General features: G+C 46.4%; 1 long non-coding RNA gene across 5 annotated transcripts in view; it reads left to right on the forward strand.

Annotated features, from left to right (window-relative positions):
• LOC118664526 overlaps positions 1-25,508 on the forward strand; it is a 57,322-nt gene that overhangs the window by 21,105 nt on the left and 10,709 nt on the right. For all 5 annotated transcript variants that reach the window (XR_004970348.1, XR_004970349.1, XR_004970347.1 and 2 more), the window contains exon 2: positions 18,009-18,085. This is a non-coding gene — a long non-coding RNA (uncharacterized LOC118664526). The remainder of the gene's footprint in view (positions 1-18,008; positions 18,086-25,508) is intronic.

Below are 25,508 nucleotides of genomic sequence, written 5' to 3' on the forward strand. Positions count from 1 at the left end.
AATATGACATGATGACTTGAAATAGTTATACATTGTAAAGTGATTACCACAATCAAGTTAATTAACACATGCATCACCCCACAGTTAACACTGTGTATGTGTGTGTGGTAAGAACATTTAAGATCTGTCTTAGCAAATTCCAAGTACACAATACAGTATTATTAACTGTAGTCACCATGCTGTACATTTCATCCCCAGGGCTTATTCATCTTATAACTGAGAACTTAATCATCTTAAAATTGAAAGTTTGTGCTTCTTGTCCATCATCTTGCTATTCCTCTCCGCCCCGCCCCCCAGCTCCTGGCAACTACCATTCTATCCTCTGCTTCTGTGAGTTTGACTTTTTTTTAATATATATATTTTTAATATATTTTTATTACTGATTTCAGAGAGGAGGAGAGAGGGGGAAAGAGAGAGAGAAACATCAATGATGAGAGAGAATCATTGATTGGCTGCCTCCTGCACACCCCCTACTGGGGATCTAGCCCGCAACCCAGGCATGTGCTCTGACTGGGAATCGAACTGTGACCTACTGGTTCCTAGGTCAACACTCACCACTGAGCCACCAGCCAGGCGAGTTTGACTTTTTTAGATTCCACCTATTTGTGAGATCATATAGTATTTGTGGTGGTGGTGTTGTTTTTGTATCTGGCTTATTTTACTTAGCATTGTGGTCTCCAGGTTCATCCATGTTGCAAATCTGCCTGTGCTTCTAACGAGCTGTGTGACTTTGGGCAAGTGGCTTCACCTCTCTGCACCCCATTCTGTGAAATGGGCTCATAGTAATACCACTACTGTATAGTTTGTTGAGAATTAAATGGGATAATGTATGTAAAGCCCTCATTGTAATGCCTGCTTATGAGTTCTTCAGCACATGGGAGCCATCATCATCATCTTCATCATCATCATTATTCATGTTGTTAGTGGAAGGCTTTCCAGGAGACCAGGGTTACAGACCTGGCTTTGCCATTGGTAACGGTGGGCCCTCGATATATTGCTGAACCTCTCTGACCCTCAGTATTATTTTCTCTAAAACAAGGGCGTGGCCCAGATGCTTCAGCCTCCTTCGAGCTCGAAAGCTCTGCTTGCGATTGGTTTCTGATCTGGTCCGAGGGGTGTGATGCTGGCTGCCCGGAGGGCGAGATCCCACTTTGTTAAGGACCTGTTCCTCTGCCCTATGCAGCCCTCTGCCCTATGCAGCCTTCTGCTGGATGCTAATCCTGATAGCCTTTGTTTTTCTTTCCTTGAATTTATATTCTCAGTGTCTCCCATTCTCTAGCCACTGCCCAATGACTCCTCATGCTTTTATGTGTATTTTCTAGGATATTCAGACCACAGATATGCCCAGTGGGCTGGACTTAAATCTGGGTTTGGCAGAACCTCACACGTAGGGGATGTTACAAATAAGGAAGATTGCATCACTTTGTGTTTGCCCTTATCACACTCAGCCAAGCACGGAGGGCTGCCTGCATCGGAGGCTGACCAGGGAGAGTCACTCAGGAGAAAGGAATGACTTTTAAATTTGTAATAAGCTGCCTTCTCACTCTGTTTCCGTCCTGGCCTTTGGTTTTAGTTTGAACCTTAAAGAGCTGACCTCAGGGTAATTTTTTAGGTTGCACGTGTATCTTTACTCGCCACCCCTTTTGCATAAACTGAGGTGTGAGCTCATTTCTGGCCTGCTGCTGGTATTTCGGGTTATCATCTTGTTCTCGGGGACAGGCGTGCAGGACGAATTAATTGAGTTGTTTTCAGCCCGCTTCCTGCCTAATCGAACACCTGCCCGGTGAATGCTGCCAGCACGCCTGCCTGTACCTGATTTGTCAGCCGTCCCTGTCACGTTGGTGTCTCGCTGGTATCAGAAGAGTCAGGGTTGTCATTTGTAGTTAGCTTACCGTGTCCTTCAGAGAACTGTTTTATCCTTCACTTAATTTAAAGGTGCTGATGCGTCCTTTTCGGTACAGTTCCTCTGCATTCCCATCTTGTCGCTGTCCTCCCAGGTAACCTCATCGGTGATGGGCAGCCTCATAAAAGCTGCTGAAAGACCGGATGCAGAGAGAGTGTGTGCACCCTGGATTGCGTTCATGCTTGCCTTGCTCTCCCTTGGGCCAGACTAAGTTTCTTTTTGTTATTTTTTCCAGGCTAAAGTTTCTAGTAAGTCATTCTTAAAGTAATGTTTAGAGCTGATTAGAAATATTCTTTTAAGGGAATGGACACAAATTTTGTTTTTGGGTAAGACGTTGCTTATATTAGGTTCATAGCAGAAGATACAGATTTCCTTCGCACCCCCTGTCATTCCCTCTCCCACTTGCCTCCCCAATGTCAACATCCCCCACCCCAGTGGTATAGTTGGTAAAATGGATGAACCTACATTGACATCACAATCACCCAGAGTCCCTAGTTTGCATTAGGGTTCGCTCTTGGTGGTGTACATCCTGTAGGTTTGGACACATGTGACATGTATCCATAGTACTATGGGATCATACATAGTATTTTCACTGCCCTGAAATCCTCTGTTCATTCTTCCCACCCACACTGCCTGGCAGCCTCTGATATTTCACTGTTTCCTTAGTTTGCCTTTTCTAAAATGTCATACAGTTGGACTCATACAGTATGTAGCCTCCTCAGATTGGCTTCTTTTACTTAATAATGTACATTAAGGTTCTCTGTCTTTTTCATGGCTTGATAGCTCGTTTCTATTTAGCGCAGAACAATATTCCATTGTGGATGTACCACAGTTTCTTTATCCATTCACCCACTGAAGGACATCTTGGCTGCTTCCAAATTTTGGCAGTTATGAATAAAACGGCTATGAACATTCATGCGCAGGTTTTGTGTGGACATATGTTTTCAGGCCTTTTGGGTACATACCAAGAAGCACAATTGCTGGGTCGTATGGTAAGAGTATGTTTAGTTTTGTAAGAAATAGAGCCTAATTGTCTTCAAACGTGACTGCACCATTCTGCATTCCCACCAACAGTGACTGAGAGTTCCTGTGGCTCCACAGCCTCCCCAGCACTTGGTGTTGTCGGCATTCTGGATTGTGCCCGTTCTAATAGGTGTAGGGTAGTGTCTCATTTTAATTTGCATTTTTTCTGATGACCTATGAAGTGTGGCAAGCTTGCTTTTTAAACAGTGCTGTTTTTTTGATGCTAGCAGCATGTCTTCCCAAAGAGAAACATGGTTTTACTAGACATGAGAGCCAGAGCGGAGAGTGCAGCCTTCCCTGATTCTGGCTCAGGGCCCTGCTGGTTCTTCTCAACTTTCTTTGGTTTAAAAGCCTTGTAGGCAATCACGTGGTTTTTAGTGAAGTCCTGTCTACGTGTGACTGTGTTGTTAAAAATATTCTGGAGAGGCCCTGGGCGGGTTGCTCAGTGTGTTAGAGGGTCGTCCTGCTACATACAAGGTTCGGGTTCAATCCCTGGTCAGGGCACATACAAGAAGCAACCAACAAATGCATAAATAAGTGGAACAACAAGTTGATGTCTCCCTCTTCCCTTTTTCCCTCTCCCTCCCTCCCTGTCTTTGAAATCAATAACAAATGTGCGCGCGCGCACACACACATTTTTCCCCCCCTTGGAGACACAGAAACCCTTGTTAATTATTTGCTAGAATTGCATATCTTAATTTTCTCTTTCTAGTGTTCTTGGCCTTTTAAAAAATAACTATACTGCTTGGGTTCCTTCTGCCTGGGTTTGAACTAATTCAAAAATTGGGTGAGAGTAGAAAAATGTATTTTTTAACTTCGTTGAGCTCACTTTGGTTTTATATTTTGCTTTCAGTTTTCTTTTGTATTTTCTTTGTAAAGTCTCATATTTTAAAAACATCTTAAAGGGCTCCTCAAAAAGTGAAACACAGAATTAATTACCATGGGAGCTGGCAATTCCATCCTAGGTATATTTGCAAAAGGATTGAAAACAGGGACTCTAATCTTTGTGTACAGATGTTCATAGCAGCACTGTTCACAATACCCAAATGGAAACAGCCCAAATGTCCATCAGTTAATGAATGGATAAACAAAGTGCGGTGTATCCATACAATGGAATATTATTCAGCCATAAAAAGAAATGAAGTGCAGATATATGCTACAACCTGGATAAATCTTGAAAACACGATGTTACAAGTGAAAGAAGCCAAACACAAAGGCCACAAATTATGTGATTGCATTTATTTTTATTATTTTTAATGTATGTTTTTTATTGTTGACAGTATTACAGATGTCTCCCATTTTCCCCCCCTTTACCCCTCTCTGCCCAGCCCCTACCCAGCCCCTCAGGTCTTCAGTACCCTTTTGTCTGTGTGCATGGGCTATGCATATAAGTATACAAGTTCTTTGGTTTATCTCTCCTTGGCCCCAAATCCCACATCGAGGAATGTCAGTCTGTTCCATGCCTCCCTGCTTCGGGTTTTATTTTGTTGGTCAATTAATTTTGTTCATTAGATTCTGTGTGATTGCATTTATGTGAAATATCCAGAATAGATAGATCCATAGAGACAGAAAACACATGAGTGGTTGCCAGGGGCTGGGGGAGGGGAGCATGGGGATTGACCACTTAATGGTACGAGTTTTTTTTTTTTGGCGGGGGGCGGCTAGCAATGAAAATATTTTGGAACTAGATAGAGATAGTAGTTGTACAACCTTGTGAATGTGCTGAATGACACTGAATTGAATACTTTACAAATGGTGCGTTTATGTTATGTGAATTTTATCTCTGTTACAATCATTTTTAAAAAAGAATAGTTTATTGATTTTGAGAGAGAGGAAGGGAGGGAAATATCGATGTGAGAGTGTAACAGTGAGAGCACAACATTGGTTGGCTGCCCCTCCTGCAGGCACCCCACTGGGAATCGAGTCTGAAACTCGGGGTGGGGGAGGGGGATGTGCCCCGACTGGGAATCAAACTGGCAAAGCTTTGGTTCACTGGATGACTCCCAACTAACAGCCACACCAAGGGCTATAGTCATTTAAAAAATTTTTTTTAATATATATATTTTTATTGACTTCAGAGAGGAAGGGAGAGGGAGAGAAAGATAGAAATATCAACAATGAGAGAGAATCATTGATCAGCTGTCTCCTGCAGCATGTGTCTTGGACAGGAATTGAACCCAATGACTGACGTTCTATCCCCTGAGCCAAACGGGCTAGGCCGCAGTGGTCGGCAAACTGCGGCTCGCGAGCCACATGCGGCTCTTTGGCCCCTTGAGTGTGGCTCTTCCACAAAATACCACGTGCGGGCGAGCATGTACAGTGCGATTGAAACTTTGTGGCCCAGGCGCAGAAGTCGGTATTTTGTGGAAGAGCCACACTCAAGGGGCCAAAGAGCCGCATGTGGCTCGCGAGCCGCAGTTTGCCGACCACTGGGCTAGGTACAGTCAGTTTTTGAAGGGAGAGCACATGAGTGTTTTTGCTAAGGGTGGCTTTTGCAGGGACACCACACAAGAGTTACTCTCCAGAGAGCCACTTGCACGTGGGTACAATGGAGTGTGCTGTCCCTGCCACTCAGCGCTGCCAGTCCCCAGTGGAGAGTTAGCCCCCGACAGTCGCCTCCCCGCGCAACCAGTTCTTTCTTCTGTAAGAGGGTTTAAAAGCAGGCCTTCTGGGGTTGCTGTGAGCATGAGGCGAGCTCATGGGTAGAAAGTGCTACTCACACTGTATACACATGAACCTTTATCTCTGGTCTGTGGAAGGAGAGAAGGGAATGGGCTCAGGGAGAGAAGCCAAGTGCTGGAACTAGAGAAAGGGGGTGGGTTTCAGCCACATAGGCTTGGGTTAGACCTTTGAGAGAAGGTCCAACAAATTCTGTTTCCTAGATCCCTTTTGGAAGTCACCATAGCCGTGTGCAGCCAGTGGAGCTGGCGAAAGTGAACGTCTGCTGCTAACACACAGTATTTGCAGGGCACTTAGAACAGTGCCCTGGTGAGGGCTGGAGAAGCGTTTGACTAAATTAAGCCTCCCGAGGGAATTGTGCCAGTCTCAGCGAGGCAGTGATGGGCACGGGAAGAGCGTCACCAAAGAACCTGTATGCACATGTGCGGAGCCCATGGACACAGACAATAGTGTGAGGAAGGCCTGGGAGGGACGGGGACTGGGTAGAGGGGGGCAAAGGAGGGGGGGATGGGGGACATCTGTAATACTGTCAACAATCAAACAAGAAGACTGGACCTAAGCAGAGGCTGCCTCGCTCAGCTGTAAGGGGCATCCGGGGAGGGCAGGGGCAGGGAGGCTGTAAAGGCCAGTCCGACTTTCATTGATGAAGAAATAACAGCTTTTATTTCTTGGCCCAGAATCGCAGCATGGAGAGAGCTAGTTTTAGGATATTACTGGGATGTAAATGGGTATATTGATCTCTCTCTTTTCTAATTCTGTTTGCACTCAACATCTTCTCTGCATGATTAGCACCTTATTCTTTACTGGCTGTTCTTTACTATTGTTACTTCACAATTTAGTGCCCAAACAATGCCAGCTGTGATGTAGAAAGAAGAGAGATTGCTGGACTCGGCGTCTGAAGCGCGGTGGCTTTGCGGTAGTGTGCACAAAGTTCCACTTACTTTTATTATTTAATCTGCCCGGCCTCTTCCATCTTTTTGAATTGGCATCCCCCATTCCCCTAGCCCTTCTGAGGGACTGCTTATCCTCTGACCACTCTTGGGGCCTGCCAGCTGTGGTTTCTGATTGGTCCCCTGTGCCAAAGGTGGACCCTTTCCTGACTTGGCTAGACAGGACACTCCTGAATTTTTAATTTATTTTTTAGTGAAAGGGAAGGATTTATTGTTAGGCCCCAGGTGTCTCAGTGACTTCAAGGATGTCATTGCAGCCATGTAATAGGATGCTAAAATGGGGCTTTTCCCTGCCTCTGATTCTCCAGAGCCACGGGCACAGGGATGTCCTTTGTACACCAGAGTGAGTGTGAGGCAGCCTCCTATGTGGAAATTAAAAGGAAAAGCCCAGAACTGGTTTTGCCACTTTTGGACCCCTCAGCCTGATCAGAGATAGTAAAGGGGGGTGGGTTAGACTGTGGAGAGGGGAGTGGATTTATGGAGCTGTGTCCTTGCAGGAGCTGCCCATCTGTCCCCATGTTCCCACCATTCTGTCAGTCAGCACAGGCTGGGTGACTGTCGAGGCACAGCAGGTATCATTTCAAGCCCATCTCCCTGCAGTGTTGAACTTGGAGCCCAAGTCCTCTGAGTTGGTGAAGCTGGGGAAATGGGCCTGGAACTCAGGTGGCCCTGGTTTCCCGCCTGGAGGGGACACTGGGCTGCTGCGGGGCAGGAGGAAGCCTCAGGCAGAGAGAAGCCCAGATTTGGGATGTGCTCTTCAGGGAGCCCTCCGCTCGCTGGCGCTGCCCTTCCTTGGGGTAGTGTCTCTTTGCTTAGGCTAATTGAGGGGCTGTGTTTCGTCCCTTATAACCAAGGTCCTAAGTAATATGTTGTGACCTTCAGCAACTCACTCAGCTTCTCTTAGTCTTGTTTCCCTCCCCGCCCCCCAGCCATGTGGACAATGGGGTAACATTAATCACCTCACAGTTTCTGAGATGTCCAGATGAAGTAGTAACGTATGTGAAAGCTTTTGGGGGACTGTAACATAGGAGATGGGGGGCTGTTACAAGTGTGGCGATTATCTCACTACCTGACAGTAACGATTTGATTGTTCTGAATGTTGTTGGTTTCTTAAATTAAACATTTTTACAGAAACAAATGATGTCTTTAGCATGTTCCATTTTTTTAAAGAGTTGAAATAAGCTTGACCTGACCTAAGTATTTGTAGGTAATGAATGAATGGTTCTTGATAAATTATGGCCTTTTCAAGCCTAAAAAAAAGCTTTCTCTGATTTGAGCTCTAATTATGTCTTGGTGAGCGTCGAGTACAGCTGTCACATCAGATGGGTTGCTCTCCACGCCTCTGTCCCAGGGGAAATCGTGCTAAAATTTTAGAGTGATTGCACATTTATTTGGCTTTGGAGTTAAGTAGCCATAGGTTTGACTCTCCTGATGTTGTCACTTACTAAACTATGTTGTCTTTGAGCCACCATCTTGTCACCTGTGAAATGGAACTAATAGTCTCAACCCTGCAGATTGAGGATTAAGATGATGTATTTTAAACCCCTAGCTGTGTCTTGTATGTGGTAAGTGCTAAATAAATGTAGCTGCTACTATTAAAAATGATAGCTTTAGTAATAGTTGCAACTAAAGGGGTAAGACTAGAAAATATCCATATGAACTTGGTATTTAATGCCAAAATGAACGAGTATCAAAATCAGCTAATCAACTACTATTGGGTGCCTTATCTGTGTAAGGGGTGGGCATAGATCAGCCGTGGGCAAACCACGGCCCGCGGGCCGGATCTGGCCCGTTTGAAATGAATAAAACTAAAAAAAAAAAAAAGACCGTACCCTTTTATGTAATGATGTTTACTTTGAATTTATATTAGTTCACACAAACACTCCATCCATGCTTTTGTTCCGGCCCTCCGGTCCAGTTTAGGAACCCATTGTGGCCCTCGAGTCAAAAAGTTTGCCCACCCCTGGCCTAGATGGATAAGAAGGCGTATAACACCATTCCTGTCATTTAGGGGGACAAGTCATATGCATATAGAAAAAACAGGCAACCTGCTAGGAGCTGGGCTTTGGGAGATGGCAGGAGATTGGAAAGGAGGAGGCATCCCAGAGAAGGAAAAGGTAACAAGGGAAGGGAAAGTGATGTGAAGACTAAAACGTTTGCAGTGCTTCTCAACCTTCTGGCCCTTTAAATGCAGTTCCTCATGTTGTGACCCAACCATAAAATTATTTTCGTTGCTACTTCATGACTGTAATGTTGCTACTCTGATGGATCATAATATAAATATCTGATATGCAGGATGGTCTTACGCGACCCCTGTGAAAGGGTCCTTCGACCGCCAAAGGGGTCGCGACCCACAGGTTGGGAACCGCTGGTTTAGGGTGCTGCTCTTTGGACTGTAAGTGCTCTATACCCATTATGCCTCATTTTCCTCTTTCATTTTTCCTGTCTTCCTGCTTCCATCGAAGACCTGCTTAGTGTTTCGGATCGTTAGGGTGAAGATCTGTATCCCAGGGTTTAACACTTATTGCAGACTTGCTTTCTCTGTGAACAGTGGCTTCTTGTTGGCCCACACCATCGACTCATCGGAATTCTCTTAGAGGATTTTGCCTCCCCCCTCCGATTTGCTCGGCCTTGTTTTAGTTTCCTGCACTGTAGGTGGCTCTTCTGGGGTTTTATCGTGTTGAATCTTGGCTGTCAACTCAGCAGAAGTTTGTTGAGCACCTACTATAGGCAGCCGGCAGGGCCGTGGGCTCAGGAGGCCTGAGGAGCAGGGCGATTAATGAGCTGGGTGGCCCCTGCCTGAAGCCACTCACTTAGTAGAAGAAACAGATGGGCAGACGGACTCTAATTAAATGTGATTAGTGCTTTATTTTGGTCGGATAAGGAAAGACGTTTGGCGGGAGCCCCAAATCCTCGAGTCCTCCGTCCGTACTTAACGCTGTGCTCCATTCACAAAGGCTGTCAACCTCCCAGCCCAGTCCAGAAACCTGCATTCTTTCTCGGTAGCTACAGTTCTGATGTGAATCTTTCTGCCTCGTTCCCTGATGGTAAAGGGCTTAGGTTCCTTTTATCACCCCACCCAAATCCTCCTCCAGGCAGAATGTCTAGATGGAAATTCTAGGTCTGGAAGTTTGTTCTCTTCCTCTCTTCCCACAGACTCACACCTGCTCCTCCCCTGGGTTCTCCATCTCATCAACCCAGAGGCCTTTGACATCTCCCTTTCTCACACCTATTTTTTAAAAATATATTTTTATCGATTTTAGAGAGGAAGGGAGAGAGAGTGATAGGAACATCAGCGATGAGAGAGAATCATTGATCAGCTGCCTCCTGCATGCCCCCTACTGGGGATTGAGCCTGCAACCTGGGCATGTGCCCTTGACCAGAATTGAACTCAGGACCCTTCAGTCCGCAGGCTGACACTCTATCCACTGAGCCAAACTGGCTAGGGCAATCACCCCTATTCTTTATTATTTCCTTTCTTCTACTTACTCTGGGCCTTTCTTGTTTGCTAATTATTTTAGTTGTAGGGTTAGATAGTTTATTAGAGATTTTTCTTGTTTCTTGAGGTAGGCCTATAGTACTATTAACTTCCCTCTCAGGACTGCTTTTGCTGTGTCCCATAGATTTTTGGGTTGTTGTGTGTTCATTTCATTTGTTTCCAGGAAGTTTTTAACTTCTTCCTTGATCTCATTGGTAACCCATTCATCTATACCTGTGGTCGGCAAACTGCGGCTCGCGAGCCACATGCAGCTCTTTGGCCCCTTGAATGTGGCTCTTCCTAAGCCTTGGGAGTACCCTAATTAAGTTAATAACAATGTACCCACCTATATAGTTTAAGTTTAAAAAATTTTGCTCTCAAAAGAAATTTCAATTGTTGTACTGTTGATATTTGGCTCTGTTGACTAATGAGTTTGCCGACCACTGATCTATACTAATAAAAGGGTAATATGCTAATTAGACCAGCCATGAGGGTGGGGCCGAGGCAGAGGCCATTAAGGGTGATCAGTTGCCGGCAGGGGAGGGCAGTTAGGGGCCATCAGGCTGGTAGCAGAGGGCAGCTAAGAGTGATCAGGCTGGCAGGAGAGGAGAGTTAGGGATGATGAGGCCGGCAGGGGAGGGCAGTTAGGGGCCAGCAGATGAGCAGTTAGGGGGCGATCAGGCTGGCAGGCAGAGGCGGTTAGGGATGATCAGGCAGGCAGGCAGGTGAGTGGTTAGGAGCCAGCAGTCCTGGATTGCGAGAGGGATATCCAACTGCTGGTTTAGGCCCGATCCTTGTGGGCAGTCAGACATCCCCTGAGGGGTCCTGGACTGGAGAGGGTGCAGGCCAGGCTGAGGTACCCCCTCCCCTGCACAAATTTCGTTTATCGGGCCTCTAGTTGTTTAATAACGTGCTATTTAGCCTCCATGTGTTTGAATGTTGATTATTCACCAAGTCCTGTCAATTCTGTCTCCTCCTACTTCTTTCCTCACTGCCATCTCCCAAGTCTAAGCCATCATCTCCAGCTGTAGGTCATGACCTAAGCCATTGGGTTCTAAAAGTAATTTAGAGGATCTTTATTAGCATTTAAAAACAAAAAAGAAAGAGAAGTAGAATGAAAAACTTTAGAGTGGAGTCCGTGTAGTGAGGCTGAGTTTTATTTTGTGAGACTTGTACTTGTGTGCAATAATAGTTTTACAGAGAAAGGTTAACATTGCTAAGGGTTTCACATCTACTGACTTACTTATCCTCCACAACAGCCTATGCTGTAGGATCATTATTGTTACCCTTGCTTTACGGATGAGGAAATGGAGGCTCAGGGCATTTGAAAAACTGGCCCAACATCACAGAGACTGCCAGTGTCCCAGCCCACCCACCAGCCCAGGCTGGTGGCCAGCCTCTCATAGGCTGTGTGTGTGTGTGTGTACTAGGTGGCAAAGTAAGTGTCTTTCTTATTCTGCAAGTTGTGGTAAAAAAAAAAAAAAAGTTGGAGAGTTTCTTTTTGACAGATATCTGTACTTTCACCCTTATCCCCTCCAGATCTCCAAGCAGCAGCCACAATAACCTTCTACAATGCAAACTGGATGATGCTTCTCTATAGCAGGGTCCCATACTCTTAGGAGAGCATGCAGTCCATGTGGTGACAGGCCTGTGGAGCCTGGTCCCTGCTGGCCACTTGGGCCTTGTAGCTCATCCTGCCTCAGAGACTTTGAGGCCCCCCTCCGAGGCCTCTGAATGTGCTCCCAGTACCTCAGCTCAGGCCCTTTATGGCCTGCTCCCAAGCTATCCTGGACTGCGGTTCACAGCATATACTATATCCATAAAGTAATAGTTTTTTGTTCAGTTGATGCATGTTTGGGACAGGGACACATAGGCTGGCTCACACCCCAGCCCTGGGGGCAGTGTCTGGCATGTCAGTGAGTGAATGCTTACTGGGTGTTCCACTAGCTGTTGGTATCCGACTAAAGGGATCCATTTTCCTGCCCGCATCAAAGCCCAATAGGACACGAACAGGAGCTTGCAGCAGAGAAAGTGGCCCAGGCCAAGAGTCACAGGTGAGCTAATGCTCAGAGGCCTGTCTCTTAGATGGCTTCCCGGGGATGGGCTGGCTGTCTAGGCAAAAAATCATTAGTCATGGTGACTAAGGGAGTTAGGATCATGGTCCATACTGATTGGTGATCATTAGTCATTGCATCTGGTCCTGATATCAGCCATGGTGTTGCTTTGTCTGGTTTCCCTGCTCTTCTGGGCCTGGAGCTGAAACACAACTGAAGCCTAGATGTTCTCTCTCGTGTCACCGAAACGCTTTCTCCATCTGTGGTCAGCAGACCTGAGATTAAAGGACAAACCCCACACTGTGGTCTCATCACCCCAGTGCCCAAATTCGTACTCTACAGGGTGAGCTGAATAAAACCACGTAATGTGCTTTTCATGCTCCGCTGCTCTGACCTGCCTGATTTGGAGTAGTTCTTCTCTTCTCCGCCATGCAAAAGAAAACACAAAATACACCCGACCTTCTATTTGGTCCATACATTTCCCCCTGCCCATACATTGGGGGAAAATGTTAATATGTTCTTTCTATGAATATGTTTAATCAAAGAACATGATGTGGATACAGTAAATTGGCCTTTGGTTTTCTGTCTGCATAGATGATAGCAGGAGGGTTTTGCAACAGAATAACCTTGGAGTCAGGACTTCGGTAAGAAGATCAAGCCACTGTTTAATTTGATGTTTCATTCTGTGAAGTCACCTACAGAGAAATCAAACATTTACATAAACCACTGCTTTTGGTTCTTGGCATGTGGCCGGCACCACTCACTTTGGGCTGGATGAGCTCTGGGAATGCATAAAAACCTCCCGTTGCTCCCTCCCATCCCCAACCCCACCATGTATAGATAGATGGGCAGGAAAATATTTACCAGCTCAGAAACATCCTCTTGTTTCAAAGCCTGAAACTTCTTCAGCCACATCATGTTCCTGCCAGAGTCTGAAAATGAACAGGCCTGGGAAGGCCCAGGGGTGCGTGAGCCTCAGAGAATGGCATGCATCTGTCTGCGTTGCTGATTTTTCAGGTGCTGCTCTGAGATGGAATTCAGAAAATTCTCAGGGAGTTTTGTTCCTCTTGATTTCTAATTTTTGTGATGGAGTTAGAGTCGCAGAAATATCATGAGTTGCTAATTTAAAAAATAATTTTCTTCTTTTTTTTGTATGAGCAATTCACACTGATTGTAGACATTTGGAAAAATATCAAAAGCCGTAATGCTGAAAATTACCCATAATTCTAGTATTCAGAGATAATCACTTACAAAACATTTTGTTGTATTTGCATGCATCTTTATATGCATAATTAAGATCATTGTGTATGAATTTTTATTTCTATTTTCCCCATTTAACATTTGAATATTTTTTCTTGCATTGAGAGCAGTACAGAGTAGGAGCTCATCTTTGTTTCCTCTGGCTGCTGTAATAAATTTCCCCAAACGGGGTGGCTTAAAACAACAGAAATCTAGTCTGCCAGAGTTCTGAAAGGCCAGAAGTCTGAATCAAGGTGGAGGCAGGACTGTGCTTCTTCTGGGGGCTCTAGGGTCAATCTTTTCCTCACCCCTCCCACTTTCCCACTTGGCATGTGGGCCCATCCCTCTAATATCTGCCTCTGTGTTCACATGCCTTTCTTGTGTGTTTGCCTCTGTGTGAAATCTCTCTCTGCTTCTATTATGAGGACACTTGTGGTGGCATCTAGGGCCCACCCAGAAAATCAAGGCTATCCCTTCCTCTCAATCTTATTTTAATCACACCTGCAAGATCCTATAACATTTTCAGGTTCCAGAATTGGGGCCTGATGTCTTTGTGGTTATTATTCAGTGTAGTGTAATGTGGGAAACTGTTATAAGGTCAAGTAAGGTTAAGAGCTTGGACTTTGGAGCTGGGCACGCTGGACTCAAATCCCAGTGCTGCCTCTTAGCAGCAGAATGGCCTCAGGTGGGCATCTTAACTCTCGGTGCCTCCATTTTCTGATCTGTAAAATGGGGATAAAAACAGTACCTACCTCTTTGAGTTGATATAGGGATTGGGGGTTAAGAACATGCAAAACACCTAATAAGTATAGGATAGTGCCTGATCCATGTAAGGATTAGCCGTTACTAATATAGTTGTTATTTTAATGAAAAATTCTTTGTAAAATGTTATTTTAACAGCTGCATAAAACTTCATGAATCTACCATAATTTATCTAATTTCCTTTTCTTGGCTATTAAGTTTATTTTTAGTTGTTTTTTTAAAAATTTCATATAGAACACTGCCATGGATACCTCTGAGGGTTGGTTTTGTCCCCGTTTCAGATTGTCCCCTAGTGAAGCTCTGAAGATGGAGTTACAACATCAGATGGGTGGACAGTTTTAAGCCACTTGTAAGGATATAACAAATTGCTTTCCAGAAAGATTGTGCCTGTTTCACTCCTACCAATCGTTGGATGATAGAGTGCCCACTTTACTATGGCTATACCTGTATGGAGTGTGATGATTTTAAACATTCTCAGGTATTTTGGCTTGGTTTGCCCTTTAAGGCGGAGATGTAACAGCAAAAGAACTCAGCACAGTGGTTCCTTTAGCAAGGACTACTCATGCCGGCAAGGCAACTTCTAACGAGAGAGTAAATCCTTGCTTTGTTAAATCTCCAAGTGTTGTCTCTGTTCTATATGAAGCCTGGAAACTTCCTGAATGTTCTTGAGAGTACAGGGAGGGGTGCTGGGGAGAGGATATGTTAGTAGCAGGGCAGTGCAAGGCACACAAGGATTTTAATGAAAAAGTTTTGTGTTTTCAAACTTGGACATGGAACACTCTGAGCATTTTATGGGATGAGGGAGGCACTTGAACAGAAAACAGAGCAATTTAATCACTTTACAACTAAAGCCATGTGAGGGATAGGAATAGGGGTCGGGAGGGGACAGCTTCTGCACTGCCTGTCCGAGAAGGTGGGGACCAGCCCTGGGCAGGCCAAGGGCACAGTCTCCACCTGCTCTTTGCACCCCTGCCACCTGTTAGCCACCTCTCCTTTCTTGCCCCATTTCATGGTCTTGCCCAGCCCCGTCTCTGGGCTGTAGAGGAAAAGCAGGGTCCTAGCTGAGTTAAAAGATGGGGGTGTTTTTTTCCTCAATGGTGAATTGGTTTGTGTGCACCATGTACAACTGGCCACAGAGGAGTTCAACACTATGCAAACCAGCTGTAGTGGACTAAATAGTAGCCCCAAAGATGTATCCAAATAGTGTTCTCTTAATTGGCAAGAGGGTGTATAGATAGAATTAAGACAAGGATTTTGAGATGAGATCAATTTGGATTATCCAGGCAGGCCTAAATGCCATTATAAATGTCCTTATAAAAAAACAAAGGGGCGGTCACACACATACACACACTCTCACACTCACACTGCAGTGAAGTGGAGGTGTGACATGGCCACCAGCCACCTGACGCTGGAAACGGCAAGGAGCAGAGTCTCCCCAGCGCCTCTGAAGGGAGTGTGGCCCTGCTGACACTTTGATTTTGGGATTCTGGCCCCCAGAACTGTGAGAGGCTACATTGATACTGGTTTACACCACTCAGTCTGCGGTAATTTATTACAGCAGCTGCAGGGAACCCATATACCAGTCTGTGCTCCATTTAATAAGACAGTTCCACTGATTGTGTACTTGGCTGTGTAGCAACATCATCTTATATAATAAAAGGCTAATAGGCAGATCAATCGAATGGTGGAATGACTGGTTGCTGTGTTGCACAATGACTACCAGGGAGCAGACGCTCAGTTCAGAAGCCGGGCTGATGGCTGGCAAGTGCAGCTGTGGTGGCAGGAGCCTCTCCTGCCTCCACAGCAGCGTTAAGGATGTCCAACTGTCGGCTTAGGCCCGCTCCTAAAAGGGAGCGGACCTAAGCCGACAGTTGGACATCCCCAGAGGGCTCCCGGACTGCGAGAGGGCACAGGCCAGGCTGAGGGACCCCCCCCCCCCCCGCCCCAGAGTGCACAAATTTCTTGCACCAGGCCTCTAGTATGCTATAAAAGCTTCGAAGGCTCTCTGTTTCTGTACTTGTGAACCAGCAGCAGAGTTGGAGAGTGGCACTGGTTTGCAGACCACCCTTGGAGTACCACCGATCTCCTTCATTTTATGAATGAGGCCCAGAGAGGAAGTGGTAGGACTGAGATTAGAGCACGGTGCCTCTGCTGCTTGCAGTGGATAGATGGGATGTGGCAGCAGCCTCCAGGGGCCGGGTCTGGGGTGAGCAGACAGGAGAGCTGTCCTGCTGCCTGTTCTGTAGGCCAGCTGGTGTCCCTGTCACTGTTCTGTACCCTGCTGAGTGAGAGTGGATGCTCCAGGGAGCCTCTTAGAAGGCCCAGAAACCAGGGGAAACTTGCAAAGCCTCTGCTGCAGCTAATGAGCCAACAGCAGCAGGTGAAGGATCCTGTCAAGGGGTAAAGGTCATTGCTTGCTGTCCACTTAATTTTCATTTGACTGCTTTAGTCCTTGTGGTTTGGGTGTTATTTTCTGTCTGCAGTCCAATTTTAACTTTCTACATTTCCTGAATGGTAGTTATCACGTAGCGAGTGTGGGATTGGACTACAGTCATTTTGACTATTAGGCTGCTTGAATAAAGTCCATCCAACTTAACTTGGCATTCAGGGCCCCCTGGAGAACCTTCTCCTTTCCAGCCCTGCCCCCACCCTTCCCTTTCATACACCTTAATCCCTGAACTTGACCAAAATCATCACTCCAGTACAGGAGGGCACTCGAAGAGCCTAGATTCTTGAAGCCCTATAGTAAGGTCAGTTCATGGTTGACTAACTCAAGTGCTAACGGAAACCTATAGCAAGGAGATAAATCTTTAAAGATCTCAGGAAAGAAATGTTCACATTTACTAATAGACTCTAAAGGCAACACAAACAGCTAGTACCAGACACCAGCATCTGGTCTACCATCCAGCGCAGTTGAATCACCAGGTGATTGTAGCCAGGCAAGAGCAGAAGAAGAACCAACCGGCTGAGCCCAGCACTCATTGCTGACCTACTAAATAATGAGCAAATAAAATATTCATTGTTTAAGACAAAGAAAAAAAAGGGCAGCACAATGAATCAAGACTGGGTTATTACACTTCTTATTTTAGTAACGATGGGCATTGTATAGTTACTCAATTATTCCTTGCTTACTGTGGGCACTTTTCAGTCTCTCACCTTTTTGTGTTTTCTATGAAATTTTTATTTATTTTGTTTTGTTATGGATAACGCCCATATTAGGAGTCCCTTTTCTCCAGTATCTGGGCTTCCGTCTTAATATTAAACACTGCTGGGATTTTATGAATTATTTATTGGGTCTGTTCTCTGGGCCTCTTTCTTTCCTGTCAGATATTATGGGACGGAGGTTGAGGCCCTGGTCACTCTCTCATCTTTTATTTTTTCCAAGGCTTTGTTTCATAAGCCTTTTTTCTTAACCCTCTACTTTTGTTTATTTTTCTAGTCTCAACCCAGATCTCTTATTTTTAAGTCAGTGATTTTTGGTTGCAGGGAAAAGCGATGCCATGGCACCAGCTTGGGTTAGTAGAGGGTTTGTTGTAGGAATATTGGGAGTTGTAGGGAGCAAAGCTTGACCGCCTGCTGGGAGCTGGAGCAGGAAGGCCCCTCTGACTCAGGGCTGCGCGGTCCTGCTCATCTCGTGTGCGTGTGCGTGTGTGTGTGTGTGTGTGTGTGTGTGTGTCGTGTCTGTTTCCCTGAATCAGGGCTCACTACTGTGTGCCTGAGTTTGCAAGTCTTTATTCTCAAAGGAGGGAAGGGGGCAGTGCGGCTGATGGTGATATGTCCACCCCCCAACTCGATCAATTGGGGGAGGGGAGCCATGTGATCGCCCTCTCAGCATGGACTTGGGGGATGTCCCAAAAATCGGGTGTGTGGAAGGGTAGCCCTCCAAACCTATTATACCTCTTCTTCTGATTTCTCAACAGGAATAACTCAGGTCACCTCTGCTGGAAATCGGTTTGCTGAAAGTATTGAAACAGCAGTTCTTGAAGTTGAAGAAAAGGTAAGGAGACGTAAATTCATATCTACTCAGGTTCTCTTCTCAGGGAAACACACGTGTGGGGAGGGATCCTATCCCTGTCGTTCCTCAGACATGCCTGGTTCTGGATGTCTTATTTCACCCCTCCTCTCTGCCTGGCACGTCCCTCCATCCCTCAGGGCCTTTCTCAAATGCTGCCTCCCTGGAAATGAAGGCTCTTTGGTTCCTTCCTGCTGGCAGTGATTCCTCTGCCTTTGAAACCCCATAATAATGTCTCCTTCTTACCAACATGTATTGTATGGGCCTCACGTTTTCTTTGTGCCCCTCCTCTGACTGTTCTTCTCCCACAGCTGTGCTGAGTGTCGGGGCTCCTCCTCTGTGACCTCCCCATCCTGGCATTTCCAACTTGATTATAGTTGCCTGTTTGTGTGTTTTTCCAGTAAGCTCCTCAGGGGCAGACCTGAATTGTGCCTGGGACGTAGTAGATGCTCCATAAACGTTTATTGAGTAAACAGTGAATCAGCCTCCTGCCAGCTAGACTGTCAGCTCCTGTGTGGGCTCCCTTTGTACCTCCACCTCTCCACTCGTTCTCACGTTGGTTCTGTTCTTTGAACTTTCATCAGAAATTGCTAATCTTCTCTAGTTTTCCTTTGTGTTTTGACTATTGGTGAAATGAAGCTCAGAGGAAAGCTTTTGTATCTGATTTTTCTTTTTCATGGGCAATTTGAGCCCATGTTAAGAGCCATAATCCAGCAGCTGGAAGGGAAGGGAGGTGACAGGAAGGTCAGGAAACCAGTGACCGCAGGAGCCTGGCTCCCCGCCTGCCTCCACCTCCCTGTGGCTGGTGGTGAATGGGCCTTGTGCGAGGTTGGGGTTTGGTCCTCTTATCTGTCGGCATCTATCCATCCATATGCTCTTCAAGCTGCTTTAATCAATGGACGATTGCATTTTAACCCATTTCCTTGCTCCAAACATTTTTGCATAAATGAATGTGTCAGCAGTTTCCTAATTTCAGACTGTTTACTGCGCTTGTTAAGTGTCCCAGAGACATTCCTTACCAATTCTACTAGTTTTCTCGGTTACCATCGTCTTTGAGGACTTGTCCCAGCCTGTCCTACCTAACAGTAACCAGCGGTTGTCTCTCATAGCTGTAGAGTTCTTCCCCTTTTACAGGGGCTTCTTCCACCAGCCCTAGCCAACAGGCAGGACAAATGGTCACTTCTCGTGTTCAGGCAGGAAACAGACTCAGCAGCTCAGTGTCTTACATGAGGTCACGTCATCAGTGTGAATGGAGTTGGGTATTTCTCTCCTCTGCACCATCTTACCACCTTGGTCCTTCTACGTGGAAGCCCCCGCTGCCGTCACAGAACCTGACTCTGTCTCTCACCTGTCTCTTACTCACCCTCATTGTTCCTTTTGGGGAGGGGAGCCTGGATCTGTTGGGAGTTGCAGTCTGACCCTGGTGTCGCCCCAAACCCCAGCCAGGCTGCTTTCTTGAGTAAGTAGATGTCTGTGGATATCTTGCTCCCAAGACCTTCTAGTCAGTCTGGTAAGTTTTATTTTTGGTAGGGCTCACTGAAATGCAGGAAGCTTAATGAATTTACGTTAATGCTGCCCTGTGTTACTCTATGAGTGAACGGGAAGACGCTAAGAGAGGTTTGATCAGCTTAATCTGGCTGTATCTCATGATGTTCTTTCCCTCCCTTCTCCTTTCAATCATTGCAAGTGGTCCCATCAATCAAGGCGGCAGCTCACTGCTCTATGGCCATGTGGGATTGTTTAGTTAATTGTGACTTTATAAAAATGGCTCAACGTTTAATTAGAAAGCAGATTGTCGAATGACATTTTGGTTTGTCCTCTGATGGGGGAATTGGAAACTAGGCTCGTCATGATAGGAGACAGGCTCTGGTACAGAAGGAGGCGTATTAACTGGGAACAGCATGGGATTGCAGTGAGTCATTGTTTTCCTACAACAGGCCGGCTTCTCTGGGCTTTTTGTGGAGAGAGACCTCCCTCTGCATCTGATGCCACCTTAGATTTTCCTAGGGGAGACTCTAACTTGGAACCCCAAACAGGGTGGTACTTGAAATGGTGTACTTATCAGGGTGCAGGACTAGATACCAAGAACCTACTGGCGCTACTTTAAAAACATCAGTATCAAGAAATCAGCAAACCTACTATGATGCTTGTAATTGAAGAAAATAGCTTACATTTTTTATTTCCAATTGTGGTGTGATGCAAATACCATTTTACAGCAAGAAGTTACTGTTTTCTTAGCCCCAAAGCTGGTATCTGCATTACTACTGAAGGCCATCATAGAGGCGGGCCTGCGCGTGTCCTGGCTGAGTTTGGTCCCGTAAGCTCCTCATGTGTACCTCCCCTTGGCTGGCATACAGGTGGACGTTGGAACACCGTGAGAGGAGGTCAGGAAGGGCCACCAGTAAGAATGGCCCCAGGAATCCACCCCTCCACATGTCACCTCTGTAGTATGTAGCACTTTGATACCTTTTGTATCAGTTAGCAAACTTGTATATCTCATGGGCATCTCAAGCTTAATGAGTCTAAATATTTACTCTTGGTTCCTCCTACCACAACCCCTTTCCAGACACGCCCCCCCCCCCCCCAATCTCATTAAGGTGCACAGCTGTTAACTTGCTTTTTCAAGCCAGAAACTGGGGAGTCACTCACCTTTCTCTTCCTCCAAATCACCAAGTCCTAGGGATGCTTCTGAAATGCATCTGCTGCCCTCCACATCGACCTCCCAAGTACGACAGAGTCATTGCCTCGGTGACCACAAAGGCCTCTGAACTGGCTGCTCTGCTTCCACTTTCCCTCCATTCCGTTCAGCACTTTGGACCCAGAGAGATCTCTACAAGTACTCGTCACATCATTTCACCCCCTTTGTTAACCCTGTTAGTGACCACCTCCTGCTCTTGGACGAATCCCCTACTCCCAGCATGGCCCATGGAGAGACGGCACCGTCTGGGGCCCAGACCTGGCTGGAGGTCCCACAGCACTGTTGACACCACACTGAAGTGGCTTGTAAGATTTTCTCCGTTTCACTGCTGACTTCCTGGGCAGATAGCAATGGCTTTCATTTTCCAAATGCAGTAGAATAACTGCTCATGAAGGTATACTTAGAATGGATGTTGTGTCCTGGGAAATGGTACAGGGAGTGATTTCTTCCTCCAAATCCCAGAATATCAACTCTTACAACACAAAGGTGGACCACTATTTCATTTGGATCATGAATAAGTGAATAACCAATATGTAATCAACTAAAATTATAACACCCTTGCGACTTTCCAAGTAGCACTCTCCTCGAAATATTTTGATATAAAAATGTGTGCAGTATTTTAGCTTAGGCAATCATGAATAAAACTTGCTCCAGGCTGGTAGAAGAAAAGACCGATTTCAACAGGGGAAATAAGAAACACACTAAATATTAGTACACAGCTTTCCTTTTTAGACACATATCTCCTATCCTGAAACCTGTTTGCTTTCCTTATTTACTCTTGAGCTATTCTTTTGTGTGTTGGTGGAGCGATGTATACACAAATACACACCTGAAACAGAAGTTCTTAGTTGAGTGATGCTCCCCATTCTCCTCAAGCCTTTCATTCAAGGTAATGAATGGGAATACTGAGTTTTCAGCTTCATATTTGATGGCCTCAAAGGCAGACAACTTTTCTATGACCTTGAATTAGAAACCTTTTATGCTACCAGTTTGGTGGGTCACTCTGATGAGTTACAAGCCAAGACTGTAGTGGGAATACCAGGCAGGGTGAGCTTAATACTGCGTGACACGCACTGTGGTGGAGTTGGTCACAGAGCAGAGGGCTGAAACTTCACTCACTTTGGGGAGTGGGAAGTCGTGAAATGCTTCTAAGGCATGTGACCTTTGAGATAGGTCTTGAATGAAGAGCTTGCTAAGTGGAAGGAGGGACTGGGAGAAAGGTAGAACAGGGCATTTCAGAGAGCTGCACGGACAGAGGCTGGGTGGGAGTCAGCAGGAGCGGGCTGTGCCTAGATTGCTGCCTGGAGGGCTGCTGTGACCACACCATGGAAGGTGGGGTGGGGTGGGGGCTGGAGGGCAAGCAGGGGCCAGATGGTGCAGCGAAGGTCCCTGTGGAATTTTCCCCTGAGTCGTCACTGGATCTGATTTGTCTTTTACGGCAGGGGTTCTGTGGGCTCGGTCTCTACTTTTAAGGCTTCTCCCAAATGGCAGGAGAATGGTGATCCGATTCAGACACGCAGGTTCTTTTATCAATTTCTATGGGTGTGAGACTCAAAATTCCATAGACTTCCAGGTTCAAGGTATGACTGCGGGCCACCTACCAGTAATTACAGAGACGTTATTAAAAGTTCCTGAAATGTGATTGGTGGTAAATGACTGCCCTGTTGGAGTGTATGGATGACTGTGTTCCATATTTCACTGGGAGTTCAGCGGCCTCGCCTGGCCCGGCAGTGTGTGTTTCAGGGTCCTATGGAGCACAGGCCCTTGGGGTTCCTGGGGGTCGGAAACAGTGCTCTAATGCCATCTTGAATTTCTGACAATTTTTTATTGCTAAGAATCCAGATATTTAATTGTCAGTAACTGTTAGCTTGGCTTTCTAATGATCAGTTTAGCATGGCTTGGTTGGTTGTTAACCTGGAAGTGTGAAGATATTTACAACAGGGATGTGTTTTCACTTAAGAAGTTCCAATAACTAGACTTTAAACACATAAGAGGTTTAAATGAGTCATCTCTACCCCTTTGCTAGAGAAAATGTATACATCTCCTGCATCCATCTCTACAGCGATTCTTCACGATGGTTACTACATTCTGTTTTGTTGGTAAGGAAAAGTGTGTGGAATGAACAGGTTGTAGTATCCTTTGCCCTGCCTTCATGGGCAGTGATTTTAGAAGGATTTAGAAATGCTTGTACTGCCTGGCCAGTTGAGCGTCATCCCATGCACCAGAAGGTTGCCAGTTCAATTTCCAGTCAGGGCACGTGCCTGGATTGTTGGCTCTATCCCCAGTAGGGGTTGTGCAAGAGGCAGCCGATCCATGTTTCTCTCTCCCTTTCCCTTCTCTCTCTAAAACCAATAAAAACATAAAGAAAAAGAAATGTTTGTACTATTTAGGGCCCAAGACAGTGGAAAGGTAAGGTGGGGAGGCTGTTACAGAATCCTCATGAACAAAGATGAGGGCCTGACCTAGGGGTGGTGGGGATGGGGCTGAGGGGATATGTTTGGAAGATGTTTAGGGTAAGGGACTGGAGGACTTGGGGAACAGTTTGATGTAGGGAATATGGGAGAGGGGAAGCGTCTGGGAAACGCCCAAACATTAGTAAGAGGAACAGGCTTATGTCATTCAGCAAATACTAGTGGGGAAGGTGGGCAAAAGGTGATCAACTCTTTAAACAGGCAGAACAGACGAAGGGCCTATTTTAAAGGCATAAGAGGGCAAAAGGGCAATTAATTTTGACTGAGGGGACCAGGGGAGTTTTCTCAGTGGTGTGAATACATAAAGCCAGCCAAGATGAAGAGATGTGGTCATAGGCACACGTTGACTTGTTCTACCTCTACATGCAGAAGTCCCACTGCTTGACAGGGCTGGGCTTGGCACACAGGGCCTGGAAGGCCAGGCCAAGTCTGCACTGTTGTTGGCACTGGGGGCCACTGAAGGCTTCTTAGTTAGGGCTAACATCACAGAGGGTTTAAGTGGAGTCATTCCTTCTGAAGATTGAGGAGTTTGGAGGCAGGAGGCTATGTGGGGAGAGACATTGAGGACCTCATTGAGGGCAGGGAGAGCATGCAGGCTTGGAGTTCGGAGTGCATGTGTGTCTGCAGCATTTATTTCATCGGGAGGTGGGGTGGGATGTGGAATCTGGAATCAGTACAGAGGGAGAATACAGCCTCTAGAATGGGGCTGTGGTGGGTAAGTAGGGGGGGTGGCAGGTGTAGTGGTGGAAGGCGGAGTTGAAGGTGGCTCGGAGACCCCCTCTCAAAGGGGCCATTGCGTGACTGGGTTTGCCTTAGCAGCAGCAGTGGTCTTCGGGACCTAGCTCATTGTTGACCTGGGGACTCCCTGGGCCTGGCAGAATCAGTCGACCTTGTCTTCAGTGGTCAGAAGCCTTCTTGTTCTGTGCCCTTTGCCCAAACCATCCGTATGTTTGTTCCGTTTGGTAAACCAGCTTAAGTTTCAGCAAAAAGAGGTGGCATTGAAATAAAAGCCACATACTTACCACTCAGTGACACTCAATTTCAACAGCCAAGTGCATTGTCTGATGGGGTGCTTCTCCTTCCCTTCCCCCAAAATCAACCCTGTGGAGACTCGAGAACAGAGACAAGCTGCTGTGTAAGTTGGATTTGATAGCAGCTCAGTTTACTGTCTGCTTTTTGCAGAATATTTTAATTTTGGCAGCAGTCAAGGCCTGTGGTGGAAGCTTTGAGACGTTCGCCGGTGGACTGTAGAGTCCTTTTTGGAAGGATCTCCTGGCCTCCTCTGCTCTTCTCTCACTCACTGGACATGAGCAGCATGTCCCAGTCGGCCGAGGGCCCCTCTTCCCCTCGTCTGCTCCAGGCTTCCTCCTGCCTTTCCTTCCGGCCTCTGCTCTCTAATCAGAGATGCGGTCCCTTGTAACACTCTCTGTATTACAGCCCCCTCCTCTGTCACCTTATGCTGCTTTGTGTTTCTTCACAGCACTTCACTCCTTGACATACTACATATTTATTTGTCTCTGCCCGTCTCCCTCTGCTGGCACGCGTGTTCCTTCAGAGCAGGGACTCTGTGTTGTTCATTATTCCATCCCCACTGCCAGGACAGTCCTCACGCATCACGGTTGTCCTGTATTTGCTGAATCAGTGACTGATCTGATGGAGCGTCGGTTGATCAGTCTGAATATTCACTGCAGGTTCGTCTGTGCCTGGCATGTGGTCGGCGCTCTGTGGGTGACTGAATGAATGAATTGGCATGTGAATGACTGTGTGATGAGCTAGTCCCAGCATTGTTGAATAAATGAATGGATGAGTGAGCGTGTCCGCCTCTTTCTGCGACTGACCATTGCTCTATGAGGGTGTCCCCAGCGTCCTTGTTTGTGAAGACCCAGATGTATGTTCTTGAGTGCGTGAGGTGGTGGCTTGTGTTTGATGATGCAGCCATTAACTTACTCTTTCTCCGTATGTCTGCCCTCCGCCAGGCTCTGTAATTAACTTGCTGTAATTGGGCTTAGAGCTGAATTTTTCATTTTAAAGATGCCATAAACAGCCATCGCTTGTGATATCTAGGTTTTTAATGACGACCCTGCCAAATAGAACATGAGGACGGAGGTACGTGTCTGGGAGCAAAGGGGCCGTCAGCTCAGGCCTGGCCATAGCAGCAAGGACAGGCGGTGGGGCCTGGGAGAGCAGTGGGTCTCTACTCCCGGGGTGCCCACCCTACGCAGGCAGAGCCCCGGCGTGA

Source organism: Myotis myotis, unplaced genomic scaffold, assembly GCF_014108235.1.
Source record: "Myotis myotis isolate mMyoMyo1 unplaced genomic scaffold, mMyoMyo1.p scaffold_m19_p_10, whole genome shotgun sequence".
Lineage (NCBI taxonomy): Eukaryota > Metazoa > Chordata > Mammalia > Chiroptera > Vespertilionidae > Myotis > Myotis myotis.